General features: G+C 52.1%; 1 protein-coding gene across 1 annotated transcript in view; it reads right to left on the bottom strand.

The window, feature by feature from the left end:
• The window catches only part of INHA (inhibin subunit alpha), a 288,504-nt gene that overhangs the window by 123,271 nt on the left and 148,241 nt on the right, over positions 1 to 16,992 (bottom strand). The window lies entirely within an intron of this gene.

Below are 16,992 nucleotides of genomic sequence, written 5' to 3'. Positions count from 1 at the left end.
TGAGGTGCATCACCAGCATTGTGTGTGTGTGTGTCTCTGTACTGAAGTATTAGAGGTGCCATGGGTCAGGACTGAGGTGCATCACCAGCACTGTGTGTGTGTGTGTGTGTGTCTCTGTACTGAATTATTATCAGGTGCCCTGGGTCAGGACTGAGGTGCCTCAGCAGCATTGTGTGTGTGTGTGTGTCTCTGTACTGAAGTATTAGAAGTGCCATGGGTCAGGACTGAGGTGCATCACCAGCACTGTGTGTGTGTGTTTCTCTATACTGAATTATTAGCGTGTGCCATGGGTCAGGACTGAGGTGCATCACCAGCAGTGCGTGTGTGTGTGTCTCTGTACTGAATTATTAGCGGGTGCCGTGGATCAGGACTGAGGTGCATCACCAGCACTGTGTGTTTGTGTGTGTGTGTGTCTCTCTGTACTGAAGTATTAGCGGGTGCTGTGGGTCAGGACTGTGGTGCATCTCTGTGTGTGTGTGTCTCTGTACTAAAGCATTAGCGGGTGCCGTGGGTCAGGACTGAGGTGCATCACCAGAACTGTGTGTGTGTCTCTGTACTGATGCCCCAGCATTGTGTGTGTCTCTGTACTGAAATATTAGCGGGTGCCGTGGGTCAGGACTGAGGTGCATCACCAGCATTGTGTGTGTGTGTGTGGGTGTGTGTGTGTGTCTGTACTGAAGTATTAGCAGGTGCCATGGGTCAGGACTGAGGTGAATCACCAGCTCTCTGTGTGTGTTTGTCTCTGTACTGAATTATTAGCGGGTGCCGTGGGTCAGGACTGAGGTGCATCACCAGCACTGTGTGTGTGTGTGTCTCTGTACTGATGCCCCAGCATTGTGTGTGTGTCTCTGTACTGAAGTATTAGCGGGTGCCGTGGGTCAGGACTGAGGTGCATCACCAGCATTGTGTGTGTGTGTCTGTCTGTACTGAAGTATTAGCGGGTGCCATGGGTCAGGACTGAGGTGCATCACCAGCACTGTGTGTGTGTGTTTCTCTGTACTGAATTATTAGCGGGTGCCGTGGGTCTGGACTGAGATGCATCACCAGCATTGTGTGTGTGTGTGTGTCTCTGTACTGAATTATTAGCGGGAGCCGTGGGTCAGGACTGAGGTGCATCACCAGAACTGTGTGTTTGTGTGTGTGTGTGTGTGTCTCTCTGTACTGAAGTATTAGCGGGTGCTGTGGGTCAGGACTGGTGTGCATCTCTGTGTGTGTGTGTGTCTGTACTAAAGTATTAGTGGGTGCCGTGGGTCAGGACTGAGGTGCATCACCAGCACTGTGTGTGTGTGTATGTGTCTCTGTACTGATGTCCCAGCATTGTGTGTGTGTCTCTGTACTGAAATATTAGCGGGTGCCATGGGTCAGAACTGAGGTGAATCACCAGCACTCTGTGTGTGTGTGACTCTGTACTGAATTATTAGCGGGTGCCGTGGGTCAGGACTGAGGTGCATCACCAGCACTGTGTGTGTGTGTGTCTCTGTACTGATGCCCCAGCATTGTGTGTGTGTCTCTGTACTGAAGTATTAGCAGGTGCCGTGGGTCAGGACTGAGGTGCATCACCAGCATTGTGTGTGTGTGTGTGTGTGTCTCTTTACTGAAGTATTAGCGGGTGCCATGGGTCAGGACTGAGGTGCATCACCAGCACTGTGTGTGTGTGTGTGTCTCTGTACTGAATTATTAGCGGGTGCCGTGGGTCAAGACTGAGGTGCATCACCAGCATTGTGTGTGTGTGTGTGTCTCTGTACTGAAGTGTTTGCGGGTGCCGTGGGTCAGGACTGAGGTGCATCACCAGCATTGTGTGTGTGTGTGTGTGTCTCTGTACAGAAGTATTAGCGGGTGCCGTGGGTCAGGACTGAGGTGCATCACCAGCACTGTGTGTGTGTGTGTATCTGTACTGAATTATTAGCGGGTGCCGTGGGTCAGAACTGAGGTGCATCACCAGCACTGTGTTCGTGTGTGTCTCTGTACTGAAGTATTAGCAGGTGCTGTGGGTCAGGACTGTGGTGCATCACCAGCAATGTGTGTGTGTGTGTCTCTGTACTAAAGTATTAGCGGGTGCCATAGGTCAGGACTGTGGTGCATCACCAACATTGTGTGTGTGTGTGTCTGTACTGAAGTATTAGCAGGTGCCGTGGGTCAGGACTGAGGTGCATCACCAGCACTGTGTGTTTGTGTGTGTGTGTGTGTGTGTGTCTCTGTACTGAATTATTAGCGGGTGCCGTGGGTCAGGACAGAGGTGCATTACCAGCACTGTGTGTGTGTGTGTGTGTGTGTGTGTGTCTGTACTGAAGTATTAGTGGGTGCCGTGGGTCAGGACTGAGGTGCATCACCAGCACTGTGTGTGTGGGTGTCTCTGTACTGACGTATTAGCGGGTGCCGTGGGTCAGGACTGAGATGCATCACCAGCACTGTGTGTATGTCTCTGTACTTAATTATTAGCGGGTGCCGTGGGTCACGACTGAGGTGCATCACCAGCACTGTGTGTGTGTGTGTCTCTGTAATGAGGTATTAGCGGGTGCCGTGGGTCAGGACTGAGGTGCATCACCAGCATTGTGTGTGTGTGTGTGTGTGTCTGTACTGAATTATTAGCGGGTGCTGTGGGTCAGGACTGAGGTGCATCACCAGCACTGTGTGTGTGTGTCTCTGTACTGAAGTATTAGCGGGTGCCGTGGGTCAGGACTGAGGTGCATCACCAGCACTGTGTGTGTGTGTGTGTCTCTGTACTGAAGTATTAGCAGGTGCTGTGGGTCAGGACTGAGGTGCATCACCAGCACGGTGTGTATGTGTGTCTCTGTACTGAAGTATTAGCTTAGAGGGTGCCCTGGGTCAGGACTGAGGTGCATCACCAGCATTGTGTGTGTGTGTGTCTCTGTACTGAAGTATTAGAGGTGCCATGGGTCAGGACTGAGGTGCATCACCAGCACTGTGTGTGTGTGTGTGTCTCTGTACTGAATTATTAGCAGGTGCCCTGGGTCAGGACTGAGGTGCCTCAGCAGCATTGTGTGTGTGTGTGTGTGTGTCTCTGTACTGAAGTATTAGAAGTGCCATGGGTCAGGACTGAGGTGCATCACCAGCACTGTGTGTGTGTGTTTCTCTATACTGAATTATTAGCGTGTGCCATGGGTCAGGACTGAGGTGCATAACCAGCAGTGCGTGTGTGTGTGTCTCTGTACTGAATTATTAGCGGGTGCCATGGGTCAGAACTGCGGTGCATCACCAGCACTTTGTGCGTGTGTGTGTGTGTCTGTACTGAAGTACTACCGGGTGCCGTGGGTCAGGACTGAGGTGCATCACCAGCACTATGTGTGTGTGTGTGTCTCTCTGTACTGAAGTATTAGCGCGTGCCGTGGGTCAGGACTGAGGTGCATCACCAGCACTGTGTGTGTGTGTGTGTCTCTGTACTGAAGTATTAGCATGTGCCATGGGTCAGGACTGAGGTGCATCATCAGCACTGTGTGTGTGTGTTTCTCTGTACTGAAGTATTAGCGGGTGCTGTGGGTCAGGACTGAGGTGAATCACCAGCACTCTGTGTGTGTGTGTGTGTCTCTGTACTGAATTATTAGCGGGTGCCGTGGGTCAGGACTGAGGTGCATCACCAGCACTGTGTGTGTGTGTGTCTCTGTACTGATGCCCCAGCATTGTGTGTGTGTCTCTGTACTGAAGTATTAGCAGGTGCCGTGGGTCAGGACTGAGGTGCATCACCAGCATTGTGTGTGTGTGTGTGTCTCTGTACTGAAGTATTAGCGGGTGCCATGGGTCAGGACTGAGGTGCATCACCAGCACTGTGTGTGTGTGTGTGTGTCTCTGTACTGAAGTATTAGAGGGTGCCGTGGGTCAGGACTGAGGTGCATCACCAGCACTGTGTGTGTGTGTTTCTCTGTACTGAAGTATTAGCGGGTGCCGTGGGTCAGGACTGAGGTGCATCACCAGCATTGTGTGTGTGTGTCTCTGTACTGATTTATTAGCGGGTACCGTGGGTCAGGACTGAGGTGCATCACCAACACTGTGTGTGTGTGTGTCTCTGTACTGAAGTGTTAGCGGGTGCTGTGGGTCAGGACTGAGGTGCATCACCAGAATTGTGTGTGTGTGTCTCTGTACTGAAGTATTAGCGGGTGCCGTGGGTCAGGACTGAGGTGCATCACCAGCACTGTGTGTGTGTGTGTGTGTCTCTGTACTGAAGTATTAGCGGGTGCACTGGGTCAGGACTGAGGTGCATCACCAGCACTGTGTGTGTCTGTGTGTGTGTCTCTGTACTGAAGTATTAGCAGGTGCTGTGGGTCAGACTTGAGGTGCATCACCAGCATGGTGTGTATGTGTGTCTCTGTACTGAAGTATTAGCTTAGCGGGTGCCGTGGGTCAGGACCGAGGTGCATCAGCAGCATTGTGTGTGTGTGTGTATCTCTGTACTGAAGTATTAGAAGTGCCATGGGTCAGGACTGAGGTGCATCACCAGCACTGTGTGTGTGTGTGTCTCTATACTGAATTATTAGCGGGTGCCATGGGTCAGGACTGAGGTGCATCAACAGCACTGCGTGTGTGTGTGTCTCTGTACTGAATTATTAGCGGGTGCCATGGGTCAGGACTGTGGTGCATCACCAGCACTTTGTGCGTGTGTGTGTGTCTGTACTGAAGTACTACCGGGTGCCGTGGGTCAGGACTGAGGTGCATCAGCAGCACTGTGTGTGTGTGTGTCTCTCTGTACTGAAGTATTAGAGGGTGCCGTGGGTCAGGACTGAGGTGCATCACCAGCACTGTGTGTGTGTGTTTCTCTGTACTGAATTATTAGCGGGTGCCGTGGGTCAGGACTGAGGTGCATCACCAGCATTGTGTTTTTGTGTGTCTCTGTACTGAATTATTAGCGGGTGCCGTGGATCAGGACTGAGGTGCATCACCAACACTGTGTGTTTGTGTGTGTGTGTGTCTCTCTGTACTGAAGTATTAGCGGGTGCTGTGGGTCAGGACTGTGGTGCATCTGTGTGTGTGTGTGTGTCTCTGTACTAAAGTATTAGCGGGTGCCGTGGGTCAGGACTGAGGTGCATCACCAGCACTGTGTGTGTGTCTCTGTACTGATGCCCCAGCATTGTGTGTGTGTCTCTGTACTGAAATATTAGCGGGTGCCATGGGTCAGGACTGAGGTGAATCACCAGCACCTTGTGTGTGTTTGTCTCTGTACTGAATTATTAGCGGGTGCCGTGGGTCAGGACTGAGGTGCATCACCAGCACTGTGTGTGTGTGTGTCTCTGTACTGATGCCCCAGCATTGTGTGTGTGTCTCTGTACTGAAGTATTAGCGGGTGCCGTGGGTCAGGACTGAGGTGCATCACCAGCATTGTGTGTATGTGTGTGTGTGTCTCTGTACTGAAGTATTAGCAGGTGCCATGGGTCAGGACTGAGGTGCATCACCAGCACTGTGTGTGTGTGTGTGTCCCTGTACTGAATTATTAGCGGGTGCCGTGGGTCAGGACTGAGGTGCATCACCAGCATTGTGTGTGTGTGTGTCTCTGTACTGAAGTATTAGCGGGTGCTGTGGGTCAGGACTGAGGTGCAGCACCAGCACTGTGTGTGTCTCTGTACTGAAGTATTAGCGGGTGCCGTGGGTCAGGACTGAGGTGCATCACCAGCATTGTGTGTGTGTGTCTCTGTGCTGAATTATTAGCGGGTGCCGTGGGTCAGGACTGAGGTGCATCACCAGCACTGTGTGTGTGTGTGTGTCTCTGTACTGAAGTATTAGCGGGTGCCGTGGGTCAGGACTGAGGTGCATCACCAGCATTGTGTGTGTGTGTGTTTGTGTGTCTCTGTACTGAAGTATTAGTGGGTGCGGTGGGTCAGGACTGAGGTGCATCACCAGCACTGTGTGTGTCTCTGTACTGAAGTATTAGCAGGTGCTGTGGGTCAGACTTGAGGTGCATCACCAGCATGGTGTGTATGTGTGTCTCTGTACTGAAGTATTAGCTTAGCGGGTGCCGTGGGTCAGGACTGAGGTGCATCACCAGCATTGTGGGTGTGTGTCTCTGTACTGACGTATTAGCAGGTGCCCTGGGTCAGGACTGAGGTGCCTCAGCAGCATTGTGTGTGTGTGTGTGTGTGTGTGTCTCTGTACTGAAGTATTAGAAGTGCCATGGGTCAGGACTGAGGTGCATCACCAGCACTGTGTGTGTGTGTTTCTCTATACTGAATTATTAGCGGGTGCCATGGGTCAGGACTGAGGTGCATCACCAGCATTGCGTGTGTGTGTGTCTCTGTACTGAATTATTAGCGGGTGCCATGGGTCAGGACTGCGGTGCATCACCAGCACTTTGTGCGTGTGTGTGTGTCTGTACTGAAGTACTACCGGGTGCCGTGGGTCAGGACTGAGGTGCATCACCAGCACTGTGTGTGTGTGTGTGTCTCTCTGTACTGAAGTATTAGCGCGTGCCGTGGGTCAGGACTGAGGTGCATCACCAGCACTGTGTGTGTGTGTCTCTGTACTGAAGTATTAGCGGGTGCCATGGGTCAGGACTGAGGTGCATCACCAGCACTGTGTGTGTGTGTTTCTCTGTACTGAATTATTAGCGGGTGCCGTGGGTCTGGACTGAGGTGCATCACCAGCATTGTGTGTGTGTGTGTGTCTCTGTACTGAATTATTAGTGGGAGCCGTGGGTCAGGACTGGTGTGCATCTCTGTGTGTGTGTGTCTCTGTACTAAAGTTTTAGCGGGTGCCGTGGGTCAGGACTGAGGTGCATCACCAGCACTGTGTGTGTGTGTATGTGTCTCTGTACTGATGTCCCAGCATTGTGTGTGTGTCTCTGTACTGAAATATTAGCGGGTGCCATGGGTCAGGACTGAGGTGAATCACCAGCACTCTGTGTGTGTGTGTCTCTGTACTGAATTATTAGCGGGTGCCGTGGGTCAGGACTGAGGTGCATCACCAGCACTGTGTGTGTGTGTGTCTCTGTACTGATGCCCCAGCATTGTGTGTGTGTCTCTGTACTGAAGTATTAGCAGGTGCCGTGGGTCAGGACTGAGGTGCATCACCAGCATTGTGTGTGTGTGTGTGTCTCTGTACTGAAGTATTAGCGGGTGCCATGGGTCAGGACTGAGGTGCATCACCAGCACTGTGTGTGTGTGTGTGTCTCTGTACTGAAGTGTTAGAGGGTGCCGTGGGTCAGGACTGAGGTGCATCACCAGCACTGTGTGTGTGTGTTTCTCTGTACTGAAGTATTAGCGGGTGCCATGGGTCAGGACTGAGGTGCATCACCAGCATTGTGTGTGTGTGTCTCTGTACTGAATTATTAGCGGGTGCCGTGGGTCAGGACTGAGGTGCATCACCAACACTGTGTGTGTGTGTGTGTCTCTGTACTGAAGTGTTAGCGGGTGCTGTGGGTCAGGACTGAGGTGCATCACCAGAATTGTGTGTGTGTGTCTCTGTACTGAAGTATTAGCGGGTGCCGTGGGTCAGGACTGAGGTGCATCATCAGCACTGTGTGTGTGTGTGTGTGTGTGTGTGTGTCTGTACTGAAGTATTAGCGGGTGCGGTGGGTCAGGACTGAGGTGCATCACCAGCACTGTGTGTGTCTGTGTGTGTGTCTCTGTACTGAAGTATTAGCAGGTGCTGTGGGTCAGACTTGAGGTGCATCACCAGCATTGTGTGTATGTGTGTCTCTGTACTGAAGTATTAGCTTAGCGGGTGGCGTGGGTCAGGACTGAGGTGCATCACCAGCACTGTATGTGTGTGTGTGTCTCTGTACTGAAGTATTAGCAGGTGCTGTGGGTCAGGACTGAGGTGCATCACCAGCACGGTGTGTATGTGTGTCTCTGTACTGAAGTATTAGCTTAGAGGGTGCCCTGGGTCAGGACTGAGGTGCATCACCAGCATTGTGTGTGTGTGTGTCTCTGTACTGAAGTATTAGAGGTGCCATGGGTCAGGACTGAGGTGCATCACCAGCACTGTGTGTGTGTGTGTGTGTGTGTGTCTCTGTACTGAATTATTATCAGGTGCCCTGGGTCAGGACTGAGGTGCCTCAGCAGCATTGTGTGTGTGTGTGTGTCTCTGTACTGAAGTATTAGAAGTGCCATGGGTCAGGACTGAGGTGCATCACCAGCACTGTGTGTGTGTGTTTCTCTATACTGAATTATTAGCGTGTGCCATGGGTCAGGACTGAGGTGCATCACCAGCAGTGCGTGTGTGTGTGTCTCTGTACTGAATTATTAGCGGGTGCCATGGGTCAGGAGTGCGGTGCATCACCAGCACTTTGTGCGTGTGTGGGTGTCTGTACTGAAGTACTACCGGGTGCAGTGGGTCAGGACTGAGGTGCATCACCAGCACTGTGTGTGTGTGTGTGTGTGTCTCTGTACTGAAGTATTAGCGGGTGCCATGGGTCAGGACTGAGGTGCATCACCAGCACTGTGTGTGTGTGTTTCTCTGTACTGAATTATTAGCGGGTGCCGTGGGTCTGGACTGAGGTGCATCACCAGCATTGTGTGTGTGTGTGTGTCTCTGTACTGAATTATTAGCGGGAGCCGTGGGTCAGGACTGAGGTGCATCACCAGAACTGTGTGTTTGTGTGTGTGTGTGTGTGTGTGTCTCTCTGTACTGAATTATTAGCGGGTGCCGTGGGTCAGGACTGAGGTGCATCACCAGCACTGTGTGTGTGTGTGTCTCTGTACTGATGCCCCAGCATTGTGTGTGTGTCTCTGTACTGAAGTATTAGCGGGTGCCATGGGTCAGGACTGAGGTGCATCACCAGCACTGTGTGTGTGTGTGTGTCTCTGTACTGAAGTATTAGAGGGTGCCGTGGGTCAGGACTGAGGTGCATCACCAGCACTGTGTGTGTGTGTTTCTCTGTACTGAAGTATTAGCGAGTGCCGTGGGTCAGGACTGAGGTGCATCACCAGCATTGTGTGCGTGTGTCTCTGTACTGAATTATTAGCGGGTACCGTGGGTCAGGACTGAGGTGCATCACCAACACTGTGTGTGTGTGTGTCTCTGTACTGAAGTGTTAGCGGGTGCTGTGGGTCAGGACTGAGGTGCATCACCAGAATTGTGTGTGTGTGTCTCTGTACTGAAGTATTAGCGGGTGCCGTGGGTCAGGACTGAGGTGCATCACCAGCACTGTGTGTGTGTGTGTCTCTGTACTGAAGTATTAGCGGATGCGGTGGGTCAGGACTGAGGTGCATCACCAGCACTGTGTGTGTCTGTGTGTGTGTCTCTGTACTGAAGTATCAGCAGGTGCTGTGGGTCAGACTTGAGGTGCATCACCAGCATGGTGTGTATGTGTGTCTCTGTACTGAAGTATTAGCTTAGCGGGTGCCGTGGGTCAGGAGTGAGGTGCATCACCAGCATTGTGGGTGTGTGTGTCTCTGTACTGAAGTATTAGCAGGTGCCCTGGGTCAGGACTGAGGTGCATCAGCAGCATTGTGTGTGTGTGTGTCTCTGTACTGAAGTATTAGAAGTGCCATGGGTCAGGACTGAGGTGCATCACCAGGACTGTGTGTGTGTGTCTCTATACTGAATTATTAGCGGGTGCCATGGGTCAGGACTGAGGTGCATCACCAGCACTGCATGTGTGTGTGTCTCTGTACTGAATTATTAGCGGGTGCCATGGGTCAGGACTGTGGTGCATCACCAGCACTTTGTGCGTGTGTGTGTGTCTGTACTGAAGTACTACCGGGTTCCGTGAGTCAGGACTGAGGTGCATCACCAGCACTGTGTGTGTGTGTGTCTCTCTGTACTGAATTATTAGCGGGTGCCGTGGGTCAGGACTGAGGTGCATCACCAGCATTGTGTTTTTGTGTGTCTCTGTACTGAATTATTAGCGGGTGCCGTGGATCAGGACTGAGGTGCATCACCAACACTGTGTGTTTGTGTGTGTGTGTGTCTCTCTGTACTGAAGTATTAGCGGGTGCTGTGGGTCAGGACTGTGGTGCATGTGTGTGTGTGTGTGTCTCTGTACTAAAGTATTAGCGGGTGCCGTGGGTCAGGACTGAGGTGCATCACCAGCACTGTGTGTGTGTCTCTGTACTGATGCCCCAGCATTGTGTGTGTGTCTCTGTACTGAAGTATTAGCGGGTGCCATGGGTCAGGACTGAGGTGAATCACCAGCACTCTGTGTGTGTTTGTCTCTGTACTGAATTATTAGCGGGTGCAGTGGGTCAGGACTGAGGTGCATCACCAGCACTGTGTGTGTGTGTGTCTCTGTACTGATGCCCCAGCATTGTGTGTGTGTCTCTGTACTGAAGTATTAGCGGGTGCCGTGGGTCAGGACTGAGGTGCATCACCAGCATTGTGTGTGTGTGTGTGTGTGTGTGTCTCTGTACTGAAGTATTAGCAGGTGCCATGGGTCAGGACTGAGGTGCATCACCAGCACTGTGTGTGTGTGTGTGTGTCTCTGTACTGAATTATTAGCGGGTGCCGTGGGTCAGGACTGAGGTGCATCACCAGCATTGTGTGTGTGTGTGTCTCTGTACTGAAGTATTAGTGGGTGCCGTGGGTCAGGACTGAGGTGCAGCACCAGCACTGTGTGTGTGTGTCTCTGTACTGAAGTATTAGCGGGTGCCGTGGGTCAGGACTGAGGTGCATCACCAGCATTGTGTGTGTGTGTCTCTGTGCTGAATTATTAGCGGGTGCCGTGGGTCAGGACTGAGGTGCATCACCAGCACAGTGTGTGTGTGTGTCTCTGTACTGAAGTATTAGCGGGTGCCGTGGGTCAGGACTGAGGTGCATCACCAGCACTGTGTGTGTCTGTGTGTGTGTCTCTGTACTGAAGTATTAGCAGGTGCTGTGGGTCAGACTTGAGGTGCATTACCAGCATGGTGTGTATGTGTGTCTCTGTACTGAAGTATTAGCTTAGCGGGTGTCGTGGGTCAGGACTGAGGTGCATCACCAGCATTGTGGGTGTGTGTCTCTGTACTGAAGCATTAGCAGGTGCCCTGGGTCAGGACTGAGATGCCTCAGCAGCATTGTGTGTGTGTGTGTGTCTCTGTACTGAAGTATTAGAAGTGCCATGGGTCAGGACTGAGGTGCATCAGCAGCACTGTGTGTGTGTGTTTCTCTATACTGAATTATTAGCGGGTGCCATGGGTCAGGACTGAGGTGCATCACCAGCAGTGCGTGTGTGTGTGTCTCTGTACTGAATTATTAGCGGGTGCCATGGGTCAGGACTGCGGTGCATCACCAGCACTTTGTGCGTGTGTGTGTGTCTGTACTGAAGTACTACCGGGTGCCGTGGGTCAGGACTGAGGTGCATCACCAGCAATGTGTGTGTGTGTGTGTGTGTGTCTCTGTACTGAAGTATTAGCGCGTGCCGTGGGTCAGGACTGAGGTGCATCACCAGCACTGTGTGTGTGTGTGTGTGTGTCTCTGTACTGAAGTATTAGCGGGTGCCATGGGTCAGGACTGAGGTGCATCACCAGCACTGTGTGTGTGTGTTTCTCTGTACTGAATTATTAGCGGGTGCCGTGGGTCTGGACTGAGGTGCATCACCAGCATTGTGTGTGTGTGTGTGTCTCTGTACTGAATTATTAGCGGGAGCCGTGGGTCAGGACTGAGGTGCATCACCAGAACTGTGTGTTTGTGTGTGTGTGTGTGTGTGTGTCTCTCTGTACTGAAGTATTAGCTGGTGCTGTGGGTCAGGACTGGTGTGCATCTCTGTGTGTGTGTGGCTCTGTACTAAAGTATTAGCGGGTGCCGTGGGTCAGGACTGAGGTGCATCACCAGCACTGTGTGTGTGTGTATGTGTCTCTGTACTGATGTCCCAGCATTGTGTGTGTGTCTCTGTACTGAAATATTAGCGGGTGCCCTGGGTCAGGACTGAGGTGAATCACCAGCACTCTGTGTGTGTGTGTCTCTGTACTGAATTATTAGCGGGTGCCGTGGGTCAGGACTGAGGTGCATCACCAGCACTGTGTGTGTGTGTGTCTCTGTACTGATGCCCCAGCATTGTGTGTGTGTCTCTGTACTGCAGTATTAGCAGGTGCCGTGGGTCAGGACTGAGGTGCATCACCAGCATTGTGTGTGTGTGTGTGTCTCTGTACTGAAGTATTAGCGGGTGCCATGGGTCAGGACTGAGGTGCATCACCAGCACTGTGTGTGTGTGTGTGTCTCTGTACTGAAGTATTAGAGGGTGCCGTGGGTCAGGACTGAGGTGCATCACCAGCACTGTGTGTGTGTGTTTCTCTGTACTGAAGTATTAGCGGGTGCCATGGGTCAGGACTGAGGTGCATCACCAGCATTGTGTGTGTGTGTCTCTGTACTGAATTATTAGCGGGTGCCGTGGGTCAGGACTGAGGTGCATCACCAACACTGTGTGTGTGTGTGTCTCTGTACTGAAGTGTTAGCGGGTGCTGTGGGTCAGGACTGAGGTGCATCACCAGAATTGTGTGTGTGTGTCTCTGTACTGAAGTATTAGCGGGTGCCGTGGGTCAGGACTGAGGTGCATCATCAACACTGTGTGTGTGTGTGTGTGTGTGTGTGTCTGTACTGAAGTATTAGCGGGTGCGGTGGGTCAGGACTGAGGTGCATCACCAGCACTGTGTGTGTCTGTGTGTGTGTCTCTGTACTGAAGTATTAGCAGGTGCTGTGGGTCAGACTTGAGGTGCATCACCAGCATGGTGTGTATGTGTGTCTCTGTACTGAAGTATTAGCTTAGTGGGTGCCGTGGGTCAGGAATGAGGTGCATCACCAGCATTGTGGGTGTGTGTGTCTCTGTACTGAAGTATTAGCAGGTGCCCTGGGTCAGGACTGAGGTGCATCAGCAGCATTGTGTGTTTGTGTCTCTGTACTGAAGTATTAGACTTGCCATGGGTCAGGACTGAGGTGCATCACCAGCACTGTGTGTGTGTGTGTCTCTATACTGAATTATTAGCGGGTGCCATGGGTCAGGACTGAGGTGCATCACCAGCACTGCGTGTGTGTGTGTCTCTGTACTGAATTATTAGCGGGTGCCATGGGTCAGGACTGTGGTGCATCACCAGCACTTTGTGCGTGTGTGTGTGTCTGTACTGAAGTACTACCGGGTGCCGTGGGTCAGGACTGAGGTGGATCACCAGCACTGTGTGTGTGCGTGTCTCTCTGTACTGAAGTATTAGAGGGTGCCGTGGGTCAGGACTGAGGTGCATCACCAGCACTGTGTGTGTGTGTTTCTCTGTACTGAATTATTAGCGGGTGCCGTGGGTCAGGACTGAGGTGCCTCACCAGCATTGTGTTTGTGTGTGTCTCTGTACTGAATTATTAGCGGGTGCCGTGGATCAGGACTGAGGTGCATCACCAGCACTGTGTGTTTGTGTGTGTGTGTGTCTCTCTGTACTGAAGTATTAGCGGGTGCTGTGGGTCAGGACTGTGGTGCATCTCTGTGTGTGTGTGTCTCTGTACTAAAGCATTAGCGGGTGCCGTGGGTCAGGACTGAGGTGCATCACCAGAACTGTGTGTGTGTCTCTGTACTGATGCCCCAGCATTGTGTGTGTCTCTGTACTGAAATATTAGCTGGTGCCGTGGGTCAGGACTGAGGTGCATCACCAGCATTGTGTGTGTGTGTGTGGGTGTGTGTGTGTGTCTGTACTGAAGTATTAGCAGGTGCCATGGGTCAGGACTGAGGTGAATCACCAGCTCTCTGTGTGTGTTTGTCTCTGTACTGAATTATTAGCGGGTGCCGTGGGTCAGGACTGAGGTGCATCACCAGCACTGTGTGTGTGTGTGTCTCTGTACTGATGCCCCAGCATTGTGTGTGTGTCTCTGTACTGAAGTATTAGCGGGTGCCGTGGGTCAGGACTGAGGTGCATCACCAGCATTGTGTGTGTGTGTGTGTGTCTGTACTGAAGTATTAGCAGGTGCCATGGGTCAGGACTGAGGTGCATCACCAGCACTGTGTGTGTGTGTGTGTCTCTGTACTGAATTATTAGCGGGTGCCGTGGGTCAGGACTGAGGTACATCACCAGCATTGTGTGTGTGTGTGTCTCTGTACAGAAGTATTAGCGGGTGCCGTGGGTCAGGACTGAGGTGCAGCACCAGCACTGTGTGTGTGTCTCTGTAATGAAGTATTAGCGGGTGCCGTGGGTCAGGACTGAGGTGCATCACCAGCATTGTGTGTGTGTGTCTCTGTGCTGAATTATTAGCGGGTGCCGTGGGTCAGGACTGAGGTGCATCACCAGCACTGTGTGTGTGTGTGTCTCTGTACTGAAGTATTAGCGGGTGCCGTGGGTCAGGACTGAGGTGCATCACCAGCATTGTGTGTGTGTGTGTCTCTGTAATGAAGTATTAGCGGGTGCCGTGGGTCAGGACTGAGGTGCATCACCAGCACTGTGTGTGTGTGTGTGTGTGTGTGTGTCTCTGTACTGAAGTATTAGCGGGTGCGGTGGGTCAGGACTGAGGTGCATCACCAGCACTGTGTGTGTCTGTGTGTGTGTCTCTGTACTGAAGTATTAGCAGGTGCTGTGGGTCAGACTTGAGGTGCATCACCAGCATGGTGTGTATGTGTGTCTCTGTATTGAAGTATTAGCTTAGCGGGTGCCGTGGGTCAGGACTGAGGTGCATCACCAGCATTGTGGGTGTGTGTGTCTCTATACTGAATTATTAGCGGGTGCCATGGGTCAGGACTGAGGTGCATCACCAGCACTGCGTGTGTGTGTGTGTCTCTGTACTGAATTATTAGCGGGTGCCATGGGTCAGGACTGTGGTGCATCACCAGCACTTTGTGCGTGTGTGTGTGTCTGTACTGAAGTACTACCGGGTGCCGTGGGTCAGGACTGAGGTGCATCACCAGCACTGTGTGTGTGTGTGTCTCTCTGTACTGAAGTATTAGAGGGTGCCGTGGGTCAGGACTGAGGTGCATCACCAGCACTGTGTGTGTGTGTTTCTCTGTACTGAATTATTAGCGGGTGCCGTGGGTCAGGACTGAGGTGCCTCACCAGCATTGTGTTTGTGTGTGTCTCTGTACTGAATTATTAGCGGGTGCCGTGGATCAGGACTGAGGTGCATCACCAGCACTGTGTGTGTGTGTGTGTGTGTCTCTCTGTACTGAAGTATTAGCGGGTGCTGTGGGTCAGGACTGTGGTGCATCTCTGTGTGTGTGTGTCTCTGTACTAAAGCATTAGCGGGTGCCGTGGGTCAGGACTGAGGTGCATCACCAGAACTGTGTGTGTGTCTCTGTACTGATGCCCCAGCATTGTGTGTGTCTCTGTACTGAAATATTAGCGGATGCCATGGGTCAGGACTGAGGTGAATCACCAGCTCTCTGTGTGTGTTTGTCTCTGTACTGAATTATTAGCGGGTGCCGTGGGTCAGGACTGAGGTGCATCACCAGCACTGTGTGTGTGTCTCTGTACTGATGCCCCAGCATTGTGTGTGTGTCTCTGTACTGAAGTATTAGCGGTGCCGTGGGTCAGGACTGAGGTGCATCACCAGCATTGTGTGTGTGTGTGTGTGTGTGTGTGTCTGTACTGAAGTATTAGCAGGTGCCATGGGTCAGGACTGAGGTGCATCACCAGCACTGTGTGTGTGTGTGTGTCTCTGTACTGAATTATTAGCGGGTGCCGTGGGTCAGGACTGAGGTGCATCACCAGCATTGTGTGTGTGTGTGTCTCTGTACAGAAGTATTAGCGGGTGCCGTGGGTCAGGACTGAGGTGCAGCACCAGCACTGTGTGTGTGTGTGTCTCTGTACTGAAGTATTAGCGGGTGCCGTGGGTCAGGACTGAGGTGCATCACCAGCATTGTGTGTGTGTGTGTCTCTGTGCTGAATTATTAGCGGGTGCCGTGGGTCAGGACTGAGGTGCATCACCAGCACTGTGTGTGTGTGTGTCTCTGTACTGAAGTATTAGCGGGTGCCGTGGGTCAGGACTGAGGTGCATCACCAGCATTGTGTGTGTCTCTGTAATGAAGTATTAGCGGGTGCCGTGGGTCAGGACTGAGGTGCATCACCAGCACTGTGTGTGTGTGTGTGTGTGTCTCTGTACTGAAGTATTAGCGGGTGCGGTGGGTCAGGACTGAGGTGCATCACCAGCACTGTGTGTGTCTGTGTGTGTGTCTCTGTACTGAAGTATTAGCAGGTGCTGTGGGTCAGACTTGAGGTGCATCACCAGCATGGTGTGTATGTGTGTCTCTGTATTGAAGTATTAGCTTAGCGGGTGCCGTGGGTCAGGACTGAGGTGCATCACCAGCATTGTGGGTGTGTGTCTCTGTACTGAAGTATTAGCAGGTGCCCTGGGTCAGGACTGAGGTGCCTCAGCAGCATTGTGTGTGTGTGTGTGTCTCTGTACTGAAGTATTAGAAGTGCGATTGGTCAGGACTGAGGTGCATCACCAGCACTGTGTGTGTGTGTTTCTCTATACTGAATTATTAGCGGGTGCCATGGGTCAGGACTGAGGAGCATCACCAGCAGTGCGTGTGTGTGTGTCTCTGTACTGAATTATTAGCGGGTGCCATGGGTCAGGACTGCGGTGCATCACCAGCACTTTGTGTGTGTGTGTGTGTGTCTGTACTGAAGTACTATCGGGTGCTGTGGGTCAGGACTGAGGTGCATCACCAGCACTGTGTGTGTGTGTGTGTCTCTCTGTACTGAAGTATTAGCGCTTGCCGTGGCTCAGGACTGAGGTGCATCACCAGCACTGTGTGTGTGTGTGTGTGTCTCTGTACTGAAGTATTAGCGGGTGCCATGGGTCAGGACTGAGGTGCATCACCAGCACTGTGTGTGTGTGTTTCTCTGTACTGAATTATTAGCGGGTGCCGTGGGTCTGGACTGAGGTGCATCACCAGCATTGTGTGTGTGTGTGTGTGTCTAAGTACTGAATTATTAGCGGGAGCCGTGGGTCAGGACTGAGGTGCATCACCAGAACTGTGTGTTTGTGTGTGTGTGTGTGTCTCTCTGTACTGAAGTATTAGCGGGTGCTGTGGGTCAGGACTGGTGTGCATCTGTGTGTGTGTCTCTGTACTAAAGTATTAGCGGGTGCCGTGGGTCAGGACTGAGGTGCATCACCAGCACTGTCTGTGTGTGTATGTGTCTCTGTACTGATGTCCCAGCATTG

Source organism: Ambystoma mexicanum, chromosome 9 (assembly GCF_040938575.1).
Source record: "Ambystoma mexicanum isolate Mex_15411 chromosome 9, UKY_AmexF1_1, whole genome shotgun sequence".
NCBI lineage: Eukaryota > Metazoa > Chordata > Amphibia > Caudata > Ambystomatidae > Ambystoma > Ambystoma mexicanum.
The sequence above is the reverse complement of the archived record's forward strand: the minus strand, read 5'-3'. Positions and strand labels throughout refer to the sequence as shown.